This window comes from Vicugna pacos, chromosome 9 (assembly GCF_048564905.1).
Source record: "Vicugna pacos chromosome 9, VicPac4, whole genome shotgun sequence".
NCBI classification, from domain to species: Eukaryota; Metazoa; Chordata; class Mammalia; order Artiodactyla; family Camelidae; genus Vicugna; species Vicugna pacos.
The window spans coordinates 47,986,090-48,006,590 of record NC_132995.1 but is presented as its reverse complement, the minus strand read 5'-3'; the positions used below and the strand labels follow the sequence as shown (position 1 = coordinate 48,006,590).

The window sequence follows — 20,501 nt, the reverse complement described above, 5'->3', positions numbered from 1 at the left end:
TATTTTCACTGTTTTTTTTTTCCATTACCTTCTAATGAGACACAGTTGCCTTCCAAAGGTTCTAGCCCCAGGCTTGTTCTCTCTTTGATGCTCTGTAATCTCTCTTTTTTAACAGAGAGGTATTAAAGACCTACTAGTTCTGAGCCAAAATACTTCCCCTTGATATAATCAGCAAGTGAGAAAGCAAGTCCAAAACTATCAGTGGTGCACTGTCAGCGGTGCCTGGTTAGCAGTTTTGCCTTCAGGAATGGGGAATGCAGACTCTCCCATGCCTAACCAGAAGTCCAATTAAACAGTTTAATCCTTGGTAGGCTGAAATCAGTCCTGGCCATGAGAGCGATTTCCTTGCAAAGGGCAGGACGCTGTGTTTTTATCACCACTTGCTTTGCTGCAAGCTTTCTACGGGTCTTCCGTAAAAGTTAATTATTCTCAAAGCATACTGGTCCTGTCCAATCCTTCCTGGAGAGTGACAGAAAAGAAGCCTCAGAACTAGGGGTAAGCTTTGGACAAGCCATCCCTTTAAACTGTTTTGGAAAGTCAAGCATCTTGACAACTGGTGAAGTTTCTATTCATACATGCCTACTGAGGTCAGGCTCTTCCTGGTCACACAAAACATCCGTGAGAAAGTCCACATAGGTCAAAATACTATACACAGCAGTAAAACTTAAAGGCCAAGAGGTTTGATAGAAAAATCTGTTTTTTGTTTTCAACAGCACGTTTTCATATCAGAGCGTGTTGACAGGCACTTGAGAAGGACGATCCTGTTAACTGTGTTGATACAGCAGGAAATGCTACTGACGGTTGATGAGATGCATGTGAACAGGGCCGCAGGGACCTGGGTCTTCAGGACGGTGGCCGCTTCCAGACCAGGGGCTGCCCAGTAGATCAAAGAGCCGAGGTTCCATGCTGAGGCATGAGGGTCCTAGTTACAGGGGTCTGTGGTCCTCTGTGTGTCACACAGGTTTTCCATTTACTTTATGAGGGAGGACATGGTGGTGACTGGTGGTGGGAAGGATTGCTCAGTACACCACCTGAATTCGGGAGCTCGTCAACTCATCGTCTCATTTAACTGTTACCATGATCAAATTACATAGATCTAGTGATTCCAATTTTGCAGTAACGACTGAAGCTCAAGGATGTCACGATGCCTACAGTGAATCAGAGTAAGTCATGAGGAAGGGGCTCCATCTGCAGCGTCAGGTTGTGTTTCCTGAAATCTATTGGAACCCCTATTTGCCTCCAGGTTGAGTCCGCCTTCCCTCCAATAGCCCTTCCATCCTCTGTTATATGTGCTTTGGTTCTGTGGAAGCTCCAAATGGGGCATTTTCAGTACAGAAATGTTATGTTTCAAAGACATTTATATCCTCCTTACACACACAATCTATTTGGAAGAAAAGAGTTTACTAGGAGTCCTTGATGAAACTTTAAATAAATTATATGGGGCATTTTTCTACCCATAGTAACTCAGAGAAATGCCATTTTGAAGAAGATTTGGACCTTAAAAAAAAAAACTAACTTTGCTGGGGAATTCCTACTGAAGATGGAAAAAGAAAACTTACTTTAATTTGATAGTTTAATGTGGGAGTTTGATGTTACATATAAAGTTAAGTTGCTATAATTTGTCATAATGCCCTAGAAGAGTTAGGCTATTCTGGCTACATTTACTATTTCTGCCATTTAATAAGTTTTTCTTGAGCACCTACTATGTGCCACACACCATACTAGGGATACAGGTGTGGATGAGCATCAGAGAAAAAAAAAATACAAGCTGTATTCACAGGGAGCTTAACCTCGTCTGCAGCTATAGAGAAGACATGCTTTTTTAAGCTTGCTTCCAAGGAAAAGTATATGCAGAGTCAAAAGTTCCCAACTTAACAAAAACCATATTAGTATCCGGCCAAACTCATCATAGAAATAAAATTCAAATGGAAGACAAGCTTCTTAAATCTAGTATCAGTTATCTTAATCATCTGATAATAGAAGTCTAACCTGGGAGAAGATAAGACTGGTGCTGTAAATCATTTATTCACTTAATAGTTTTCCTTTTTGTGATGAAATATTGTAACAAATATTGCCCTTTTAAGTCTTCTTAAGTGTACAGTTCAGTGGCATTGAATACATTCACAATGTTGTGCTACCATGACCATTATTTCTGAAACATTTTCGTCACCCCAAATAGAAAGTCTGTAACTATTAAGCAATAACACCTCATTTTTATTTTCCCTATCCCCTGGAACCCTCAGAACCTATTTTCTGTCTCTATGAATTTGTCTGTTCCAGACATTTCATATAAGTGGAATCATATTATAGCTGTCCTTTTGTGTCTGGTTTATTTCACTTAGCATAATGTTTTCAAGGTTTATCCATGTTGTAGCCTGTGTCAGAACCTCATTCCTTTTTATGGCTGCACAGTATTCCAGTGTATGGATCTAACACTTGTTTTTCCGTCAGTCTGTTGAGGGACACTTGGGTTTTTTACACTTTCTGATTATTGGGAATAATGTTGCCATGAACACCGGCATACAAGAACCTGTTCAAGTCCGTTTTCAATTCTTTTGAGTTGTCTTTTCAATTCGTTCTGAAATCACTGGATCTTAATTCTGTGTTTAGCTTTTTGAGGAGCTATGACTGTTTCCCTCAGTACTTTACATTCCCATCAGTGATGTACACAGGTTCTGGTTTCTCTACACCCTCGGCAACATTTGTGAGTTTCCATTTTTTGATTATAGCCATTCGAGTAGACAGGAAGTAACACCTTTGTTTTTGATGTGCATTTCCCTAACGACTATGGAACACATCTTTCCGTGTGCTTATTGGCCATCAGTGTATCTCCTTTTGAGAAATGTCTGTTCAAGTATTTTGCCCATTTTTTAATTGGGTTGTTAGTCTTCTTGTTGTTGAGTTTCAGGAGCTCTTTATATATTTAGATGGCTAATACATACTATAATATATGATATATTTAATATATTGTGTATTTTGGATATTAAACCTTTATTAGAGATATGATTTGTAAATTTCCCCCCTCTCCCGTTTTTTAGATTGTCTTCTCACTTTTTTAAGCATGTCCTTGGGTGCACAGAATGTTCTAATTTTGATGGAGTCCCATTCGTCTATCTGTGGGTGGTGCCGCATGTGCTTTCAGAGCCTGATTGGTTTGCTAGGGCTGCTTTTGGTTTTGCCATAACAAAAAACACCTTTGGTCACCTCTGAAGTCTCTCTCTTTGGCTTGCAAATGGTGTTCCTCTTGCTGCCTCTTCACGTGTGTTTTCTTCTGCATACACACATCCCTGGTGTCTCTTCGTGTGTCTAAATTTCCTCTTCTTATTAAAGACACCAGTCATATTGAATGAGGGCCCATCTATACAAGCTCATATAGGCTTCATTACCTCTTCAACAGATCCTACCTCTAAGTATAGTCACATTTGGAGGTACCAGAGGTTAGAGCATCAACCTGTGAATTCTTGGGTGGGGGCAACACAGTTCATCCCATAGCAGGGTCATTTCTATGAATCCTTTGCCAAATCCAATTCGCTGGATATTGCTTTCCAGAAATATTTATTGACTGCTTAGCCTACGGCAGATAGCATGCCAGACTAGATTAAAAATAAGACGGAAAAGACTCCTGCCCATGTGCAGTTTACTTTCTTGTTAAAGGAGTTAGAAAATAAATAATTTGGATAACATTTGACAAAGCAAGCTCTATGATTTAAAAAAATTAAGACAAATATAAAACTTTAAAAAATAAATGCCAGGCTCTAGTAGGATAGAGAGTGACTGGGGGAGAGAGAGGCTACTTAAATTGAGTGATCAGGGAAGTCCTCTCTGAGGAGTTGCTATTTCTACTGGCACCTGAATGATTAGCGAGGACCTGTTTTGGAAAGATATAGGAGAAAATTCAATCTCATTTCATAAGAGACCACACTGTTGAATCCAGACCACTTGCTCACAGTAGGAGAGTCAAGATTTTCACCCACGTCTCCCAACTTCCTTTTGAAACACATGGTATTATGCATTTCAAGATTAGTCAGTCAAGTTTGAACAACTCAGTAGTTTGTCACTAGTGGGAGAAAAGGTAAAGGGTAAAAAAGGATGTGATTTATATTTATTTATGTATCAAATTTATGGAATCTCTGGCAGCCATGAGGGGGTAATCAAATGACATATTAACTTGACCAGTATTTTGATAAGCTGCCCTGGAATGCAGGTTCCCAGAATTCCTTAAAATCAATAAACAACATTCCTTGCTGGGGACGGCGATGGGGACCCTGATCAGCTATCCTGGAAAGGAAAGCCATGCATATATTCCAGGCTCCAGACTGAGGACTGGCCACAGTGGGATTTCTGGGTGGCCAAGGAGGAACAAGACGATAGAAACGCATAGTCTTTGGTGAACTCGCCTGATGAATATCGAAACGACAAATTGACTTTTATTGTCCCTGGAGCTGGATGGGGCAGAACACAGTGGGGGCTCAGTTTCCACTCTTGCAGGATGGCGAGAAACCCAGCCCAGTTCTCAGCATCTTTCTGGACCTCAGACCGAACTCTCCTCCTTGGGAAATCATCACCCAAACCAAATCTGCCCCAAAGCGCCACCTTCTCCCACAGCACCACTCCCAAATCGGTTCATTTCCCAGCACCATCTCAGCTATTAAAAACAGAGTAGGAGAAGATCCTCCTCTAGGGAGAGAGTCTATTTCTGATTTCCTAGGAATCAGCCTTATTTGTCACTCTTTTCTAACTGGAGCAGCAGAGAAAATGTCTCTGTGGGCTTTGCTGAGTCTTAATCGCCATGAACTCCACCACCCTCTTCTTGCGCCAAACAGGGTGTTTTAAATACCAAATTCATTTCTCCAACCTTTGCACGTACAGTTTATATACTCAGGGTATTTTCCATATTCTGTCTCCTCTTTCTGTGGGTTTTTTTTTTCCCCTCTTTATTCCTCTTTCTCAGTTACACGTCTCTGAATATAAGGGCCATGCCTTACTCATCTTGGTGTTTACCACGGCCTCTACCATGTTTGGAGTAAGTGCATTCTCAAATAATATTTTTTTTAGGGCAGACAGATTCAGTGAATTTTGCAAGCTGTTTCAGAGTCTGCTTTTACAAAATTTGGAACTGCCATTGTGGGTTTAGGTGTAGCTGTAATAAGCCAACTCCCTGGTAAATGTACTAGGTGGATACTATAGAAGAAATGATGTAAGGTTGCCACATCAGAAAATCTAATTGCCCTATTTCAAAAGGAGAGGAACTCAGCTAAGTAAAACAGGTTTCTTTTGAATTTACCACTGGGGAAATTGATATAACAAATGTCACAATGTGTTGTAGAGTCTAACCATCTACAAGCCACAAATGTAAGGCTTGATGAGACATGTAGAAAGGTAGGGTCTCAGAGAATACAGACTTGTGGTTACCAGGGGGTGGAGGGTGGGAAGGGATAGACTGGGATTTCAAAATTGTAGAATAGATAAACAAGATTACACTGTATAGCACAGGGAAATATACACAAAATGTTATGATAACTCACAGAGAAAAAAAAATGTGACAATGAGTGTGTATATGTCCATGAATGAATGAAAAATTGTGCTGAACACTGGAATTTGACACAACATTGTAAAATGATTATAAATCAATAAAAAATGTTAAAAAAAAAGAAAGGTTAGGGTCTCTATTAGAACAGAGCACTTGGAAAATGAACAGTACCTATAACACAAGTGTAGTTTTCAACAACATATATTTGTGCACGAGTGATAGCCTTCTAAATTATTTTAAACATGAGTAGTAATATACATTAAGAGGAATGAAAATACTCGTTTCTTTAGACCCAATTCTCTGTCTCGGGGGAATTAACATCAAGGGAATCATTCAAATAGATAAAAGGCAATTCTTTACTAGTATAGACAAGAATTTTTCATATTTGTATAAAAATTTAAAAATTACACAGTTGTTAGACTTACAGTGTTTTAAGATCTGCATGACAGTCTAGGCAGTGGTTATAGCAAACTCTGCTTAAACGCTACCATTGGAGGGTATAACAGCACAAGCTAGGGTCTGTTTTGATTCTAGTTTAAAAATTCAAATGTAAAAATGTATATCAGTGATTACAAATAGGTAAAATAAGTTGGTCTGAAATGAAATTCCAGGAAGCTGTCTTGTAACAGCAAAGAGAAGATCAAATACATTTTTGAAAAGTGGAAAATTTCCTAGATGGGAAAGAAGATGGTGATCATACGCATAAAAGCAGGCATCGTCCTTCAGACTTGTGAAAATCCATTAGCGTAATTTTCTCTAACTTTCAGATTTTGTCGGAGGCTAGGAAAGATGCCATTAGATTAGAAACAACCAAATGTTCTAAAAGGGAGACTATTTAAGTCACTTCTAGAAACCAAAGAAGGGACTTTATCTTTTTAAAGAGAAGTAGTCATCTTTAAAGAGCCTAGTGTCTTTTATTACATTGATAAGCATTACAAATGTGTGTTGATACAAAGGCAGTTTGTGTTTTTGTACCAAAATAACTCTACATTTGGTTATCGATGGTTTTCCTACTAGGCTGGCAGACCAGGGGACAGACGCTTCCTGGTGTCAGAGAAGCATGTGATAAAGTTTCCCTGATGGTTGTGTGTGCAGAATTCTGACATGGGAACGAGATGGCAGGACTGCTGAACACAATCACAGAAGACCGAGGAGGCTGATTAACGACTTCTTGTCAACTTGGTGGGAGGTCTGTGGCGGAGTGACGTGGGGCTAACTCCCTGGCTCTGTCCTGTTTGCCATTTTTTATCAGTTATTTGGATTGAAATTGTACTTATCACATTTTCAGCTGCCACAAAGTGGGGAGGGATTGCTATTAGCACAGACAACAGAACCAAGACACAATGAAATCAACAGGCGGGGACAGTTTTCGAAAATGGAGTACAAATAGGGAGAAAAGGAAATCTTACTTTTTGGGCTAGAAGTAAAATCAATAAGTTTACCATGGGAGACATGAGACTTGGTTAGAAACCAGGGAAAAGAGGTCTGATTTTTTTTTTCCATCCATTTCCAAGGCAAATAAGATTCTTTGGAATCATGAGGATATTTAAATTTTTAAAAATTAGGGTGTTTACCTAATTTGGTTCTACCTTGTTTAGCATCAGGGTACACCTGGAGTACTGGATGTAGATGGGAGCTTCACATTTCAAAAGGTTCTTAAAAATAAAAAATAGGCAGAAATCAGAGAAAGGTCAACAAAACAATGATAGAGGAAAGAAAGCCAGTAACGCTAGGTTGTTATTCTGTGCCCAGTGCTCTGCTGTGCTTGATACTTTACATTTTATTTCCCAAAAGCTTTGTGACATGGGCATTGTGTTCATCAGCTTATACATAAAGAGACTGAGATTCAGAATTTAAGGAAGCTGTCCAAAAATTAATGAGTAGCGAAGAACCAATCTGAGATTTGAGTCCAGGACTGTAAGTTGCCTACTCCTAAAACTACTCTTTCCTCCAGAGAAGTCATCCAAATTTACTGAGGATACAAGCATTGTCTATATATATTTTAAGCATGAATGTATGGAAGACAAAACAGACTTAATTATGTGGGTTTCCAGGTACAAGAACTAAGGTGTTTGGTGCCATTTTGCAGAGGAACTAATTTCTGCTTAATTTAAGGAAGAAGTGTTGTCAAGAATTATCCAACAAGGCAAAGATCTGTTCTCATAAATCTTGAATTTCCTTTTACTGGAGCTATTTAAGCAAAGAATTAAAGGTCATCTATCATGGATATGTGGGAAAGATTCCTTACTCTTTCTGAGAAAGAGGTTGAGCTCAAAGACCTGCCCTATCTTTTCCGACACTAAAAATTCTGTGAGTCAATCAGCCAAGCCCACAAGAAATTCAACTATGTTCAGAAAGGACCCATTTGCCAATTTCTCTGCTTTAGTACTTTTGAACTCCTGCTGTTTAATCCCATCTAATGTTCCAGATTGCTGGAATTTCCTTTCCAGCTCTACAACTTGCTAGCCCTGTGACCATAGATCAGGTTACCTAACCTTTTCAGTATCATTTGCCCCATGAGCCGGCGGGGATGATAATACTGCCATCTTCAAATGGTTGTGCAAACAGCGAAGGAGACATTCATTAAAAAAAAAAACATGCAAAAAAATGTTAAAAAAAAATGCTAAGCACCATTCTCAGATCATAGCTAATTCCCAGTAAGTGTCAATGATTAATGAGTGACAGCATTGTGACTGCGGTTTTGATAAACAGTGACTTACATTATCTTTTTCTTTTCTCTTTTTTAATTCTTCAAGCAAGGATATCAAACTGCTCAGCGAAGCAGTTTGAAGCTCAGATGCACCAGAGTATCTGAGGTCCTACCTTTCCTATTGCTCCACTGCAGTTTATCTTAGAATCAAGTCAGCACCTGGCAGAGTGCCGGCTGTTCTGGGGAAGGACACAGACATTGAATGCTACTGAGTTTCAGAATATGACTCAAGGACCCAGTACCCCTTCCATGGGCACCTTTTATCTTCTTGCTATTTTTGTTCTTTAATGTCCTTTTAGTCGTTGACATTTATACATGAGGCATGTTCATTTTAACACATTTGATTAGTTTGGAAGTATGTAAAATACAAAATGGGAGTCTTCCATACTACCACATAATGACCCCCACCCCCAATACGCATGTCCACACATGCGCAGATTCCCAAAAGAGAGCTTGTTGGAGAACCTGGCATGTTATCCTTCCAGATTTTTTTTTTCCTGTTCAACCACAGAGTTCCCACTTTCCTATTTCATTTACATCCTCAACAGTCATGTGAAGTGTTGCCCCTTTACATATGTCTCTAAAGATCAGAGAAGTAGAGTGGGCTCTTCTCCCACAGATAGTAAGTAGCCATTAGCGTTGGAACTCTGCTCTAAATCTGCTGATTTGTATCCCAGCAAAGGCTGCCTTAAGGTTGTGTAAACCAGCCTTCTGGCTTCCAGCAAAAAGAATCATGAAAAAGATTATGTGATCAAAATTGAATTCATTAGTATTTGCTTTGAAGCTTTTACATTCAAGAGACAACTCATTTACAGAACTCTGTTAAGAAATATATAACCCAAACCTTTATCATCCAAGAATGTGTCATAGTTATTTTCTTTAAAATGTAAGACAAAGAGTAACACTTAAAATTTTTTGAGAGGTGATTTAGACGTTCTGATATCTTCTGTTTGGAAGAAAATATGATTTGATATATCCTCAATTTCTAGCTAGTTTAGACTTTCTTACCACTAACTCGTGGGAGGGGTTCAAAGCACTGCAATTTCTGGGGGAAAAATGTTTGTCTTTTTCCATAACACTTCCTTTTTTGGGAGTTGTTTATTTAATAATCAGAATCAGACTGGGTTTTCTTTTGTTTTTTGTTTGTTTGTTTTTTTGCTTTTTTTTTTTTTTTTGCAAGCTTGGCAAGTGGCTACCAGTTTTGGACTCATTCTGATTTGATTAATTGGACCACAGAGAAGACACTGGAGCAGAACTGACTAGAAGTTTCCTTTTTTTGAAACTGAACATTTGGGCTTTGCTACATTTTTTTGCCTGTATATATGAGACCACAATGTTATATGTTCCTAAATCCACTGTTGAATTTAGAACATTTCACATTTCATTTTGTGACACCTTCTCTTCCTGATGGGTAACTTTGACTTTTAAACTCAGGGCCTGTGGTACGTGAAGTGTTCAGACTTAGGATGACATGTCTGTGACAGATCCTTGGTGTGGCTGGCGGGCTCTTCCATATGTCACAGGATGACATGTGGTCAGGTTATGTAGACCAGAGTTTCCCAGGCAACCGAGGCATGCCCTATGGGGATTCCTTGGGAAGTTGAAAAAAGATGTTGGAGATGAGAGGTCTGGAGCCACCATGTCTGGAAGCCATTGTTTGCTTTCTTTTGTCTTCTGCCCCGCATTCCCCATCATTCTACCAGAGTCTCCAACGTGGGGAATGCATTCTGTCGCTGGCACTCCAGAAGGTTCTTGGGGACACACAGAATTAAAAAAAGATTTTTTATATTTTTATGCTTTAAACTATTAATATATTTACGTTAGAGGAAATCATTTTAAAGTGAATCATTGTAAAGTGAATCAAGGTACATAAAATCATTGTAAAGTGAATCAAGTTAACTGAAAATAGTGAAGAGTTCAGGTGATACACAGATATGTGGGGAAAAGAAGAAAGAAAAATTATGAGGTTGGCACCGAACAGTTGGACTCAGTTCCCAAAATTTCTATCATTCTCGTTTTTCTATGTATGTCATGTTTCCTATTAACAACAACGATGATCCCTAACACTTTATCTTCCTTCAAATTCACAAAAGTATCAAGTCTGTCTCTGTCGATCTGTATAAGTTTATGAGCATCCTTGACTTTTTTTCCAGCAAGGAGGACAATATACATATGACAGAGTAATACTGCCTTGGAGAAGAGCACTGAAACAAAGATATTCCACTCTGTCTTTAAAAAAAAAAAAAAACTAGGTTGAAATCAAGCCTCAGGTTTTTTTTTTTTTTCCCTTTTGATTTCTTCAAAGAGGAGAGAGGCTCAGAATGAATGCCCAAGGTTACTGGATGGAATGCAAAACTCAAACACAGTCTCTGCCCTCCCCGACCCTGGCCCCACTCTATTACTACAAAGTGGATCTCAGCAAAATAATCCTACGAGCAAAGGGATTGATTTACTCCTGCAATAATTCCGTAAATAATATGAAGAGCCTTTTCAGCGCCTTGCTCAGGGCAATGATCGCTGAGGTTTTTTTGCACATTGGCCACGTACGAAATGTTAACATCACATAATGTTCACAATACACCTGTGAGATTTGGACTCCTGTGTCCCCATTTTACAGAGGGAGGAACTGAGGCTTGCAAGGAATAAGGAACTCGTTCAGATGGCAGAACCCAAATTTTAGCCCAATGCCGTCTGCTCTACTCTTCATTTTTACCTCTTTTTCCTCCTCCTTCTCTTCCTTTTTCATGTTATACAAACCTTTATGAGCCCTTGCTACACATGAGTTACACATACTGGAGTCCGTCCTGCATGGATCCTGGGACCTACTGTCTTCTCATTCTAGACTCTCTGTGTTTCCACCCTGAGACAGATGTGTGAGTCACTTTCCATTTTGACATCCGCAACCCAAATCTTTTCTGAGATTCTGCTCCAGGCCTTATACCCAGAGGTCTCAAGGACAGTCCAAACTCAACATTTTAAAAGCTTAATTCTTTGTGTCTTGCCTCTCACTTCCCCTTGTCTCAAATGCAATGCTTTTCAGAGATGTCACCTCATTGAATGGTATCCCCACTCTTCTAGCTGTGCAAGCCAGAAACAGCGCCCATTCTAAACACCTTTGTCTCTCTCCTCCAAAGGTCAACCCTCCCTATGCCTCTCAATCCCTTCCACGTCTCTAAATTTCCACTGTCACCACCCTGGCCTCTCAACCTCATCTTTGGCCTCGACAACTACACTGCCTTCCTCACTGTACCCTCCACCCTGGTCCCTCCCCAGTCCATTCTGCAGACCTCAACCAGAATATGACCTCTCCCAAAGCTGATCTGCACATGGTGCCCCACCCCCGTCTTCAAACTTTTCAAGGGGTGCCATGGATCTTGTAACAAAGACCCACATTTTCACATGGTTCCAAACCTCTTTTATGCATCCTGCCTCATCATTCTCTGTTCTCTGCATTTCGGCCACCCATATCTTCTGTCAATTCCTTCATCCAGATGCAGGGCCTGGATGTGGCGCTGTTCCCTTCACCTGAAAGGCCACCTCCGTTCCAAAGCTTACCAGCATAATGGATATGTTTCCTTTATATCTCAACAAGCAACACCTCCTTGCTGAAGCTTTTCTTCATCTTCCGTAATGGATCAGGTTTGTCAATTTTATTCAAAACACCTTAAATAATTTATTTGTGTGTTTGATTAATATCAACTCTCTTGGCCAGAAGATGAGCTTGTGAAAACAAGAGACATGTCTCTTCATTTCCCATTAGACTTCTTCATGCCAAGCCCAGAGGCCAGAACTTAATAGTAGTTCAGCAAATATTTGAACAAGTACACTGTCATGATATGATTGTTGCAGAATTAAAATTGTCTTGTGTTCTAGTTATTGGTGAAAAGCAATCTCTGTCTCTGGAGAAGGGATTCTCAAACGTTAGTGATGACCAGAAGATCATCAGAACACCTGCAGATCTTGATAGAACAGAGTGCTGGGTCACACCCCTAGAGTTCCTGATTCGGCAGGTGTGGGTGGTTCCAAATTTGCATTGCTAATGGGTTTCCTGCTGATGCTGATGCCCCTGGTCTGGGGACCACGCTTTGAGAGCCATTGTACTGCCCCATGTATATTTTGGGAAAACAGTTTTTACATCAGTATGTTCCAAACCTTTTTGAGAAATCCTCTCTTCTACATTTACTGCGCTTGACACAGCCTTGGATGCTCTGGGAGATGGACAGGTTTGCTCTGTCTTTTAGTCATTTCTAGGCCTGGGAGAGGCTTCCCCACTTTAACAGCTGTGCCTGGCATCGCTCAGGGACTCAATGTCCAGCACGGATTTGCTTCCAAGCAGGACTCTCGTGACTCTCAACAGGACAGGTTGCCTGCAAATGAAAATAAAATGGAGAGGGAGGTTGGGGAGGCTTGGGTTTCAGACATCTTTCACTGAGGAATTAGTTTTAAAGAGACACACCGCAATAAAGCATGCACTGAGGCCAGACACCGCCATTCACAGCAAGCTACCCTCTGATACTGGCTCCCTGCCAGCTCAGAGCCAGGTGCCTCTCTTGGATCTGACTCAAGTGCCCTGCGGCCACCTACGGAGCACGCAGGTAGGACCCAAAAGCCCCTCACCTCCAGCTGCCCTACTTGATGACTATTTCAGGTCCCCACGAAAGGACTCCCAGATGGCTGGCCAGGGTCCAGCGGCTCAGACTCCCCCTTCACAACTAGCGCGCTGCGCTGGGGAGGATGGGCGGGACCCGCGGGAGAGGAATGACGTTTAGACCGCCTCCTTCGCTTAGAGCTCACCTCAGAGACGTCTTGTGTACACAGGATTACAGTGTGTGTAGCTTATTATCCTGGGCCTGGTGGCTTCAGAAAGAAACAGGAGGGCCAGACAATCGACGCTGAGGTACAGGGTTTAGTGTGGAGCACAACGGAATAATAGGACGTTCTGGGGCGGGGCGGGGCGGAGTGAGAGAACGGTCCTCGGAGATGGGCGGCGTGGGTAACTTGGCCTGCAAGCAGGTGAGCTCACTGGTTCTAAGCCGGCCCCGCAGATGGGCGGCCCGAGGACAGTTCAGGGGACAGGCAGGTGACACACTGTTTGCCCAGAGGGCATGTGTTTGAGTGCCTGCGTGTCTCGTTGAATCCAAGGCAGTCTGGGCGTGTTTCACTAGACACTGAAAAGTTCCTAGTGCGGTGGGCGTGAGACCGCCTCTCACAGACATGTAGCTACGGGGAGGGGAACTGACCAAGGGCCCAGCTGCTTGCGCTGAGTTCCCCCGCCGCATCCGTGCCAAGGCCACACTGCCGGTGGGCTGCGTTCAGCCAGTGAGCAAGCGCAGCAGTGACACTGGAGCAAGCCAGTTCCTGGGAAACTCAAGACGCCTCTGATGGCCGGCTTTGGCTTGAGGCCTCTTCCATGGCCGTCTGGAACCTTCCTCAGATTGCACAGAAGTCTCGGGTGCTTCCCCTCAACCATCCTTCCCTTTCTCCTGCCCTTGGGGTCAGACCCACATCGTGGACCAGTGGGTTTCCCAGACTTCCTGGCTCTTCCCCATTTCTTCTTTCAAACATTTCCCCATTTATTCCTTCTCGGAGGATCGTGGTAAAACCAGAGGACACAGTATATTCTTCCTCTGGGTGAGGAAATAGAAATATTTACTGAAAGGGGGACAGATTGAGATACTGAGAAATGGAGCTGTTTCTTTTGTCAGTTGGTCCAGGCTCTCGTCATCAGTATCATTTACCAGGATTCTCTCTCTGTTTTCTGCCATACATTGATCTCCCCTCCCCAACACACACACACACAAACACACACACACACACATGCACGTTCTCCTGTAGAGGGTCTTCATCAAAAATTTATCATCCAGGTGGTTATAATACTAAACATATGGATACATTATTGTTTTCTATTATTCTATATATTCTAGAATTTTAAAAATATAAAAATAATTAGAATATGGGTGATAGAACTGCATGTGTTAGAGTAATCTGAGAAATTATTTACTTGCATAGTCACATTTTTTTTAAAAATTATGCTAAGTAGCCAAAATGTGCATGGGCATGTAGAAAACCAAAATGATCATTATATTATTACTTTCAATGCAGAAAATAGTGCAGAGGGTTATCTAATTTCCTCAATGTAGGCTTCAAGATAAAATAAAAATTCTAATTTTAAGCTTTAAAAAATCCATCATTCCTGGGGAATAATTTGGCATTCAAGGTCCCCTGCAATCATAGTCCCTTTTTAGACTTCCTGTCCTCTTACCTCAAGTGACAGTCTAACATCTTTCAAACCACTCACCATAGCAAAAGTCATTCTCAAGATTCTGTCCTGAAAGCCTGCTATATCTGTCGAGTCATTACATATAAAAAAATGAGGTAACATAAATAACCTTTGTAACAGTTTTTCGAGGTATATACTCTGATTCCTAATTGCTTTTTAGGTGGTGGGCAATTATTTTGATTGTTACAAATCAGGAGACCTAAGCCAGATGCTATGTTGCCTTAGGAAAGTTACTTAACCTCTCTGGGCTTCCACTCTATCATTTGAGATGATGCCATTACAGAGCTATTGGTAAGATAACAGGAGGAAATGTTAGATATGTGAAGAGTTAACATAGGACCCTACACCTTTTAATGCACACTGGGTGTTTACTATTATTATCACAAAAATAGTCATGGTAAGGAAACAGGCACAAGTTTTCCAACTCTTAGCACAAAGTGTGACACATAGATAGTGCTTAATAAATATTTGCTAAATGAACAACTTTTAAGATCAAGATTTCTCAACTTTGGCACTATTGACATTTGGATGGGATAATTCTGTTTGGGGTGTTCCATTCTGTGCAGTGTGGGCTGTTTAGCAACATCTTGGCCTCTGCACAATAAATGCAATTATTTAGCAATTCCTAACCCAGTTATGACAACCCCCAAACATCTCCAGACATTGCCAAATGTCCCCTGGGTACAGGGACTGTCCCCAGTTGAGAACCACCATTTAAGATGGAATTAGCGTAGTCCCTCGATCTCAGAAGCTCAAATTCCAATAGGGAAGCCACCCCACTTTATTTTAGTTTCTAGTTTAATTTTCTCTGCCCTGTGACAGAGCAAAATACTGCATGTTCAAAGATCAGAGAGAAGGGTTACCAACCTATCTTGGAGGGGTTGGGATAGTTTGAAAGTCTTCACATTAAGAACTCTGAGCTCAGGCTTATGCCAAGGATGGCCTTGGATCAACCTTTATCAATGGATCCATTAGATCAGTCTGAACTGGTGATGAAGACCCGGCTTGGTTTCACTCCATGCTCCACGGTTCACAGAAGGCATTCCAGTTTTTACATTGTAAAAGTTGACAGCAACAATTTTTGATCTTAAGCCTGAACTGATGATTCCTATTTCTTCCTTCTGAGGGAAAGGGCACGCTTCATAGCCACAAGGAAATCAATCTCATCCCAGCTTCTTTGCACTTACTGAGACCTGGTAAGCAGAAAAGGGGTCTGAAGCATCGGTGCTTTTGTGAGATTCTGTTCTCCTAAGGGGGGAAACAAGGAATGAATGACCTTCTATTTCGGTAGAGCACATTCATGAGTTATTTGATATAGTCAGATAGAGTTGGAACTGGACAGATTGAAGGCAAAACTGTTTGGCAGAAAAGGCCGGAGAAAAAGAAAGGCAGGGAGAGAAGTCTTTGGGTTTATGGAGATCTTACATGGCCTGGTGGGTGGCCAGATGTCTTGTAAGACAGGGATATCTGATATCACTGTACATCAGCTTAGACCTCCGTGATGTAAATCCGTTGGATGGTAGTGACTGTTGTACGACATTGTGGACACACTTAATGCCGCCGAATCGTACACTTTCAAGTGGTTACAACGGAAAATTGTATGTTTTGTGGACTTCTGATGATTAGTTTTATGTTTCAGCTTGACTGGGCAAAGGATGCCCAGATAACCCATAAAACATTATTTCTGGGTGTGTATGTGAGGGTGATTCTGGAAAAGATTAGCATTTGAGTGGGTAGCCTGAGTTAAGAGATCAACCCTCACCAAAGCCTGTAGGCATCATCCAATCTATTGAGAAGAAAAAGTTCCCAAAGTGGGAGGAAGGGTAAACTCGTTCTCTGTGCCTCAGCTGGGATATTCACCTTCCCTTGCACTCGGACATCAGCGCTTCTGGTTCTTGGGCCTTTGGACCAGGACTTAGACCCCTGGGCCCACTAGTTCTCAGGCCTTCAGGCTTGGGCTGGAACCACAGCCCTGGCTTTCCTGGGCCCTCAGCCTGCAGAGAGCAGGTGGTGGGACTTCCCAGCCTCGTAGTTGGGTGAGCCAATCCCTCATAATAACCCTCGTTCTATATATCTACATATGTCCTATGGCTTGTGTTCCTCCTGATGAAGACAGTATTTTACCACGATAAAAAATAAAAAGCATTTGGGTCCCCAAACTTTAGTAACAACTGCTACACACACAGATGCCTTTTGTGAGTGGTTTTGGACAAACCAAGAGCACTGTGTTCCGTGTCTGGGTTGATGCAGGGCAGAAGACAGAACAGTGGACGAGGTGAGCGTTGGGGACGTGGAGAGTTCAGTGGGAGTGTCAGGAGAAACCTGCAAGGCAGATGTCTGGGAAGTCACTCCAATTCTGCCAAGGCCACCAGACTTCCAATACTACAAGAGATTTAGGGATCACACCACGCGTGGTCCCATTTTAAGGGAGGGGGTATATCCAGTCATCATCTGTCTTAACATAAAGATGGAGTAAAGAAGATTCAAAAAGACTCATCTGTGTTCTAGCTTAGAGTTGATCAATTGCTATTTATATTACCAATCTCACAGGGTTATTGTAAGGGTCAAAGTTAAAAATCTATAAAAATTTAATATGTACCAATTTTAATATTTGATGATACCTTTTCACACCTTATTTCCTCTCTTTGCACCTTTTTAAAAAAAACTTGAGTATAGCTGATTAGTAAATCAGTAAAATGTGTTAGTTTCTGGTGTACAGCACAGTGATTCAGGTATACATTTATATTTATTCTTTTTTTAACATTTTTATTGATTTATAATCATTTTACAATGTTGTGTCAAATTCCAGTGTTCAGCACAATTTTTCAGTCATTCATGGACATATACACACTCATTGTCACATTTTTTTCTCTGTGATTTATCATAACATTTTGTGTATATTTCCCTGTGCTATACAGTGTAATCTTGTTTATCTATTCTACAATTTTGAAATCCCAGTCTATCCCTTCCCACCCTCTACCCCCCTGGTAACCACAAGTCTGTATTCTCTGCCCATGAGTCTTTAGATTCCACATATGAGCGATCTCATATGGTATTTTTCTTTCTCTTTCTGGCTTACTTCACTTAGAATGACATTCAGACTCTTTTTCATGATAGGTTATTTCTTTGTACCTGTTAAGTTGTTTACTGGTCTTTACATTATATTGCATTCAATATAGACCCCAGGGGTAGAATTTCTTCCTTCAGTGAGACTCCCCGGAAACCTGAAACTCCTGATGGCAAGATGGGGAGTAGGGGTGTTGTACCCCCTGGCTGAGTGCTCCATGCTACCCAATAAAGGATGGTGACATGGAGAAACGTGCGTTTTTGGAATGTGCTTTTTTGGAAAGTAGTAGACCTGCTTTCAGATTCTCCCACTGCCCCTCACCCAGATCATGTCAGCTGGGAATTACTTAACTTCTCTGTGCATTAGACATTCTTACTTTCATTTTCCAGATTAGGCAACCATGCTGCAGAGTACTCTGATGCCCTCTTGTCTCTAAATGTTCCCAGGGCTCAGCCCATGACCAAGTAAGCAATCGATTAGTGGAAGTCACTTTTATTATTATTGTTATTGTTGTCACTATTTCTTTCTCAACCAGTCTCAAGCCCTACCACAGTGGAGCTTTCTGAGACCTGTGTCTGCCTTTTGTTCTACACTATTAACTCAACCTACGATATCTTTCGTATGCAAAATTAAACATTTTAACTGTAGGTCTCGGGAAAAGATATGACCTTGTGAATGTAACACTTTGTGCGCACAATTGCTAGGTCTGTGAGGGATAGCACTTGTGAAATTCAAAGTAGAATGAAGGGTTTTTATGAAACATGTATTCAGGGAGCACTTACCTTTTGCATGGTATGCAACAAACAACCCTCGGACTCCATACTCATGGTCTTTTGAGTACACGGTTTTGTGCCTGCAAATGGATGAGGAGGAAGAATGAAGGCAGGATCTGACACACTTCGGTCTTCCTCCTGGCTCTAGTCTCACTAGCTGGTAACCTTGGCCAGTGACCTCACCCATCCATGAACCCCAGTTTCCGTATCTGATAAGGGGGGATTAGAATAACTCCCTCAGAGGGCTGGTGGAGGATTAAATGAGGAACCCTACAGAACATTCCCTGGTAGAGTGTTTGGTCCAGTGTCACTCAAGGAATTTTCGTCCCCATCTCCCTCCCCCATTACTGGAGTGATAGTCTGGATGTTCTTGCTGCTCAGCTGTCCCACAACAAGAGAGTGTCCAAAGTTGTGTTAGGTGTCTTATGTGACAGACCACACCCCAGCCATTAACAGTGATGGTACTGGGAATTTTAATACCTGCAACATATTGCAGATATAATGAACGAAGCAGTACACAAAAGTATATAGGATGTGGTTGAGATTGCATCCTATGAACAGTGCTTACAGAAGGAAGATACCATGTTATCTGTGGTCATCTTTGAGGGCTGGATAATGAATTACTCTTATTCTCTCCTTACAGTTTGTTATTCGAGGTTTTCAAAAAGAGCTTGTATTGGTTTTGTCATCATGAAAAAACAGACACATATTACTGATTTTAAATTAAGTCATATCTGCCACCCTCCCACATGAAACTACCTGCCAGCTCTATGGTCTATGTGGCAATTTATCTACTTTTTGGGTTTTTTTGTGGGGGGAGAGGGGGTTGTTTTTGTTTTGTTTTTTGTCTGCCTCATCTTTCTGTGCTTTTAAACCAAATAAGTGTTTCCTCATTAGAGGAATGTGTTCAAAGCTACATGTTTGTGAGAGATCTTTCATTTACTGTACAGTTAACTCACTGGGCAAAGCGATCTTTAGGCAATTCTGAAGAAGTGGGTTTTTTTTTTTTTTGGAGGCATGAGGGAGCATGGAGGGAAGTTTCGATTGTAATGATTTTCCTCTGTGTCATTTAGCAGTTTTCCAGGGCTTTTCATTATGCCAGCCCTGCACCATTTGAGGTACCTGCTTTCTAATCAGCACTGGCTGCCTTCCAGTCAGCCTCGGCGGAAACTCACTGGGCACAGGGTTTAATTGGGGCCACCCACCATGGAAGTGCTACCCCTCTTTGTCCAGAGAGATGGAAGCTCTTAATTTAATGCACATAAAAACGTCCAGTACTGCAGGGCAGGCACCGCGGGCTCTGATGTCCTGAGGCTGTTATTATGTCCCAGTTCAACATTAGCTTTTCAGAGACTGCATCCAATCACGGCGGATGCTAGAACTCTGAGTGAGAGAGCAATATCAAGTATTGGGTTGCCATCTGGACGCAGCCCCTGATGTTTGGAACCTCTCTAAATAGATCCCAGATGCCTTTAAAAATGAGAAACCTCCCCCCTCCCCTCCCTTTTACGATGATCCCACTGGCACCTTGGATTCCTTAAATTAATTCCTTGCAAAAGCCAGTTGAGTTCCAATAATGGGTTTTAAATGATCTGCCTCTTGAAACTGTGCCTGGCAGCCTTGTGGAAATGCCAGCCTCAGGCGTGTGATGGGGCTGGGCTTCTGGAAACCGATCGCCTGTGTAACGGGGTGTAGGCTCCATGCAGCGGTCTCTATAGGCTGGTGATTGTGTAATTGGGTAGAGAGGGTGTCTAGAAGCCCAGATTGTGGTGGTGTTTTGGGGAATGCAGATAAATCAAGGGAGCTGCAACCTCTTTGGGTGGTGAAAATTGGAAGTGTTTAATCTGGACGTGAATATGGCATCTGCCAGCCTCCTGTGGGCTCTGCTACCCAGGATAACACAGCCAGCATCCTGCTTTGCCTGCCTCCAACCACAGCAGGTAGAGAGATGGAGAGAGAGACAGAGAGGATGAATGATAATGAGGCGATCATGTATCAGCATCAGGTGCTTCATCCATCACCTCACCTGACTTACGATGATCCCTTTTACTCCTCCCTCCATCCCTGGGAGATGGTACTATTTTTATCGCCATCTTTTAGATGGGGAAACCGAGGCTTTTAGAGGGCAGGAAACTGTCTAA

At 41.7% G+C, this 20,501-nt stretch overlaps 1 protein-coding gene and 1 long non-coding RNA gene across 4 annotated transcripts in view; one reads left to right on the top strand and one right to left on the bottom strand.

Annotated features, from left to right (window-relative positions):
• ADAMTS18 (ADAM metallopeptidase with thrombospondin type 1 motif 18) overlaps positions 1-20,501 on the top strand; it is a 543,678-nt gene that overhangs the window by 377,324 nt on the left and 145,853 nt on the right. The gene's annotated exons all lie outside the window — the stretch shown is intronic.
• LOC140698190 (uncharacterized) lies at positions 9,497-13,144 on the bottom strand. The gene is made up of 3 exons (XR_012075802.1): positions 13,035-13,144; positions 11,796-12,607; positions 9,497-9,991 (listed from the first exon to the last, which is right to left on the bottom strand). It is a non-coding gene; the product is annotated as an uncharacterized lncRNA (long non-coding RNA).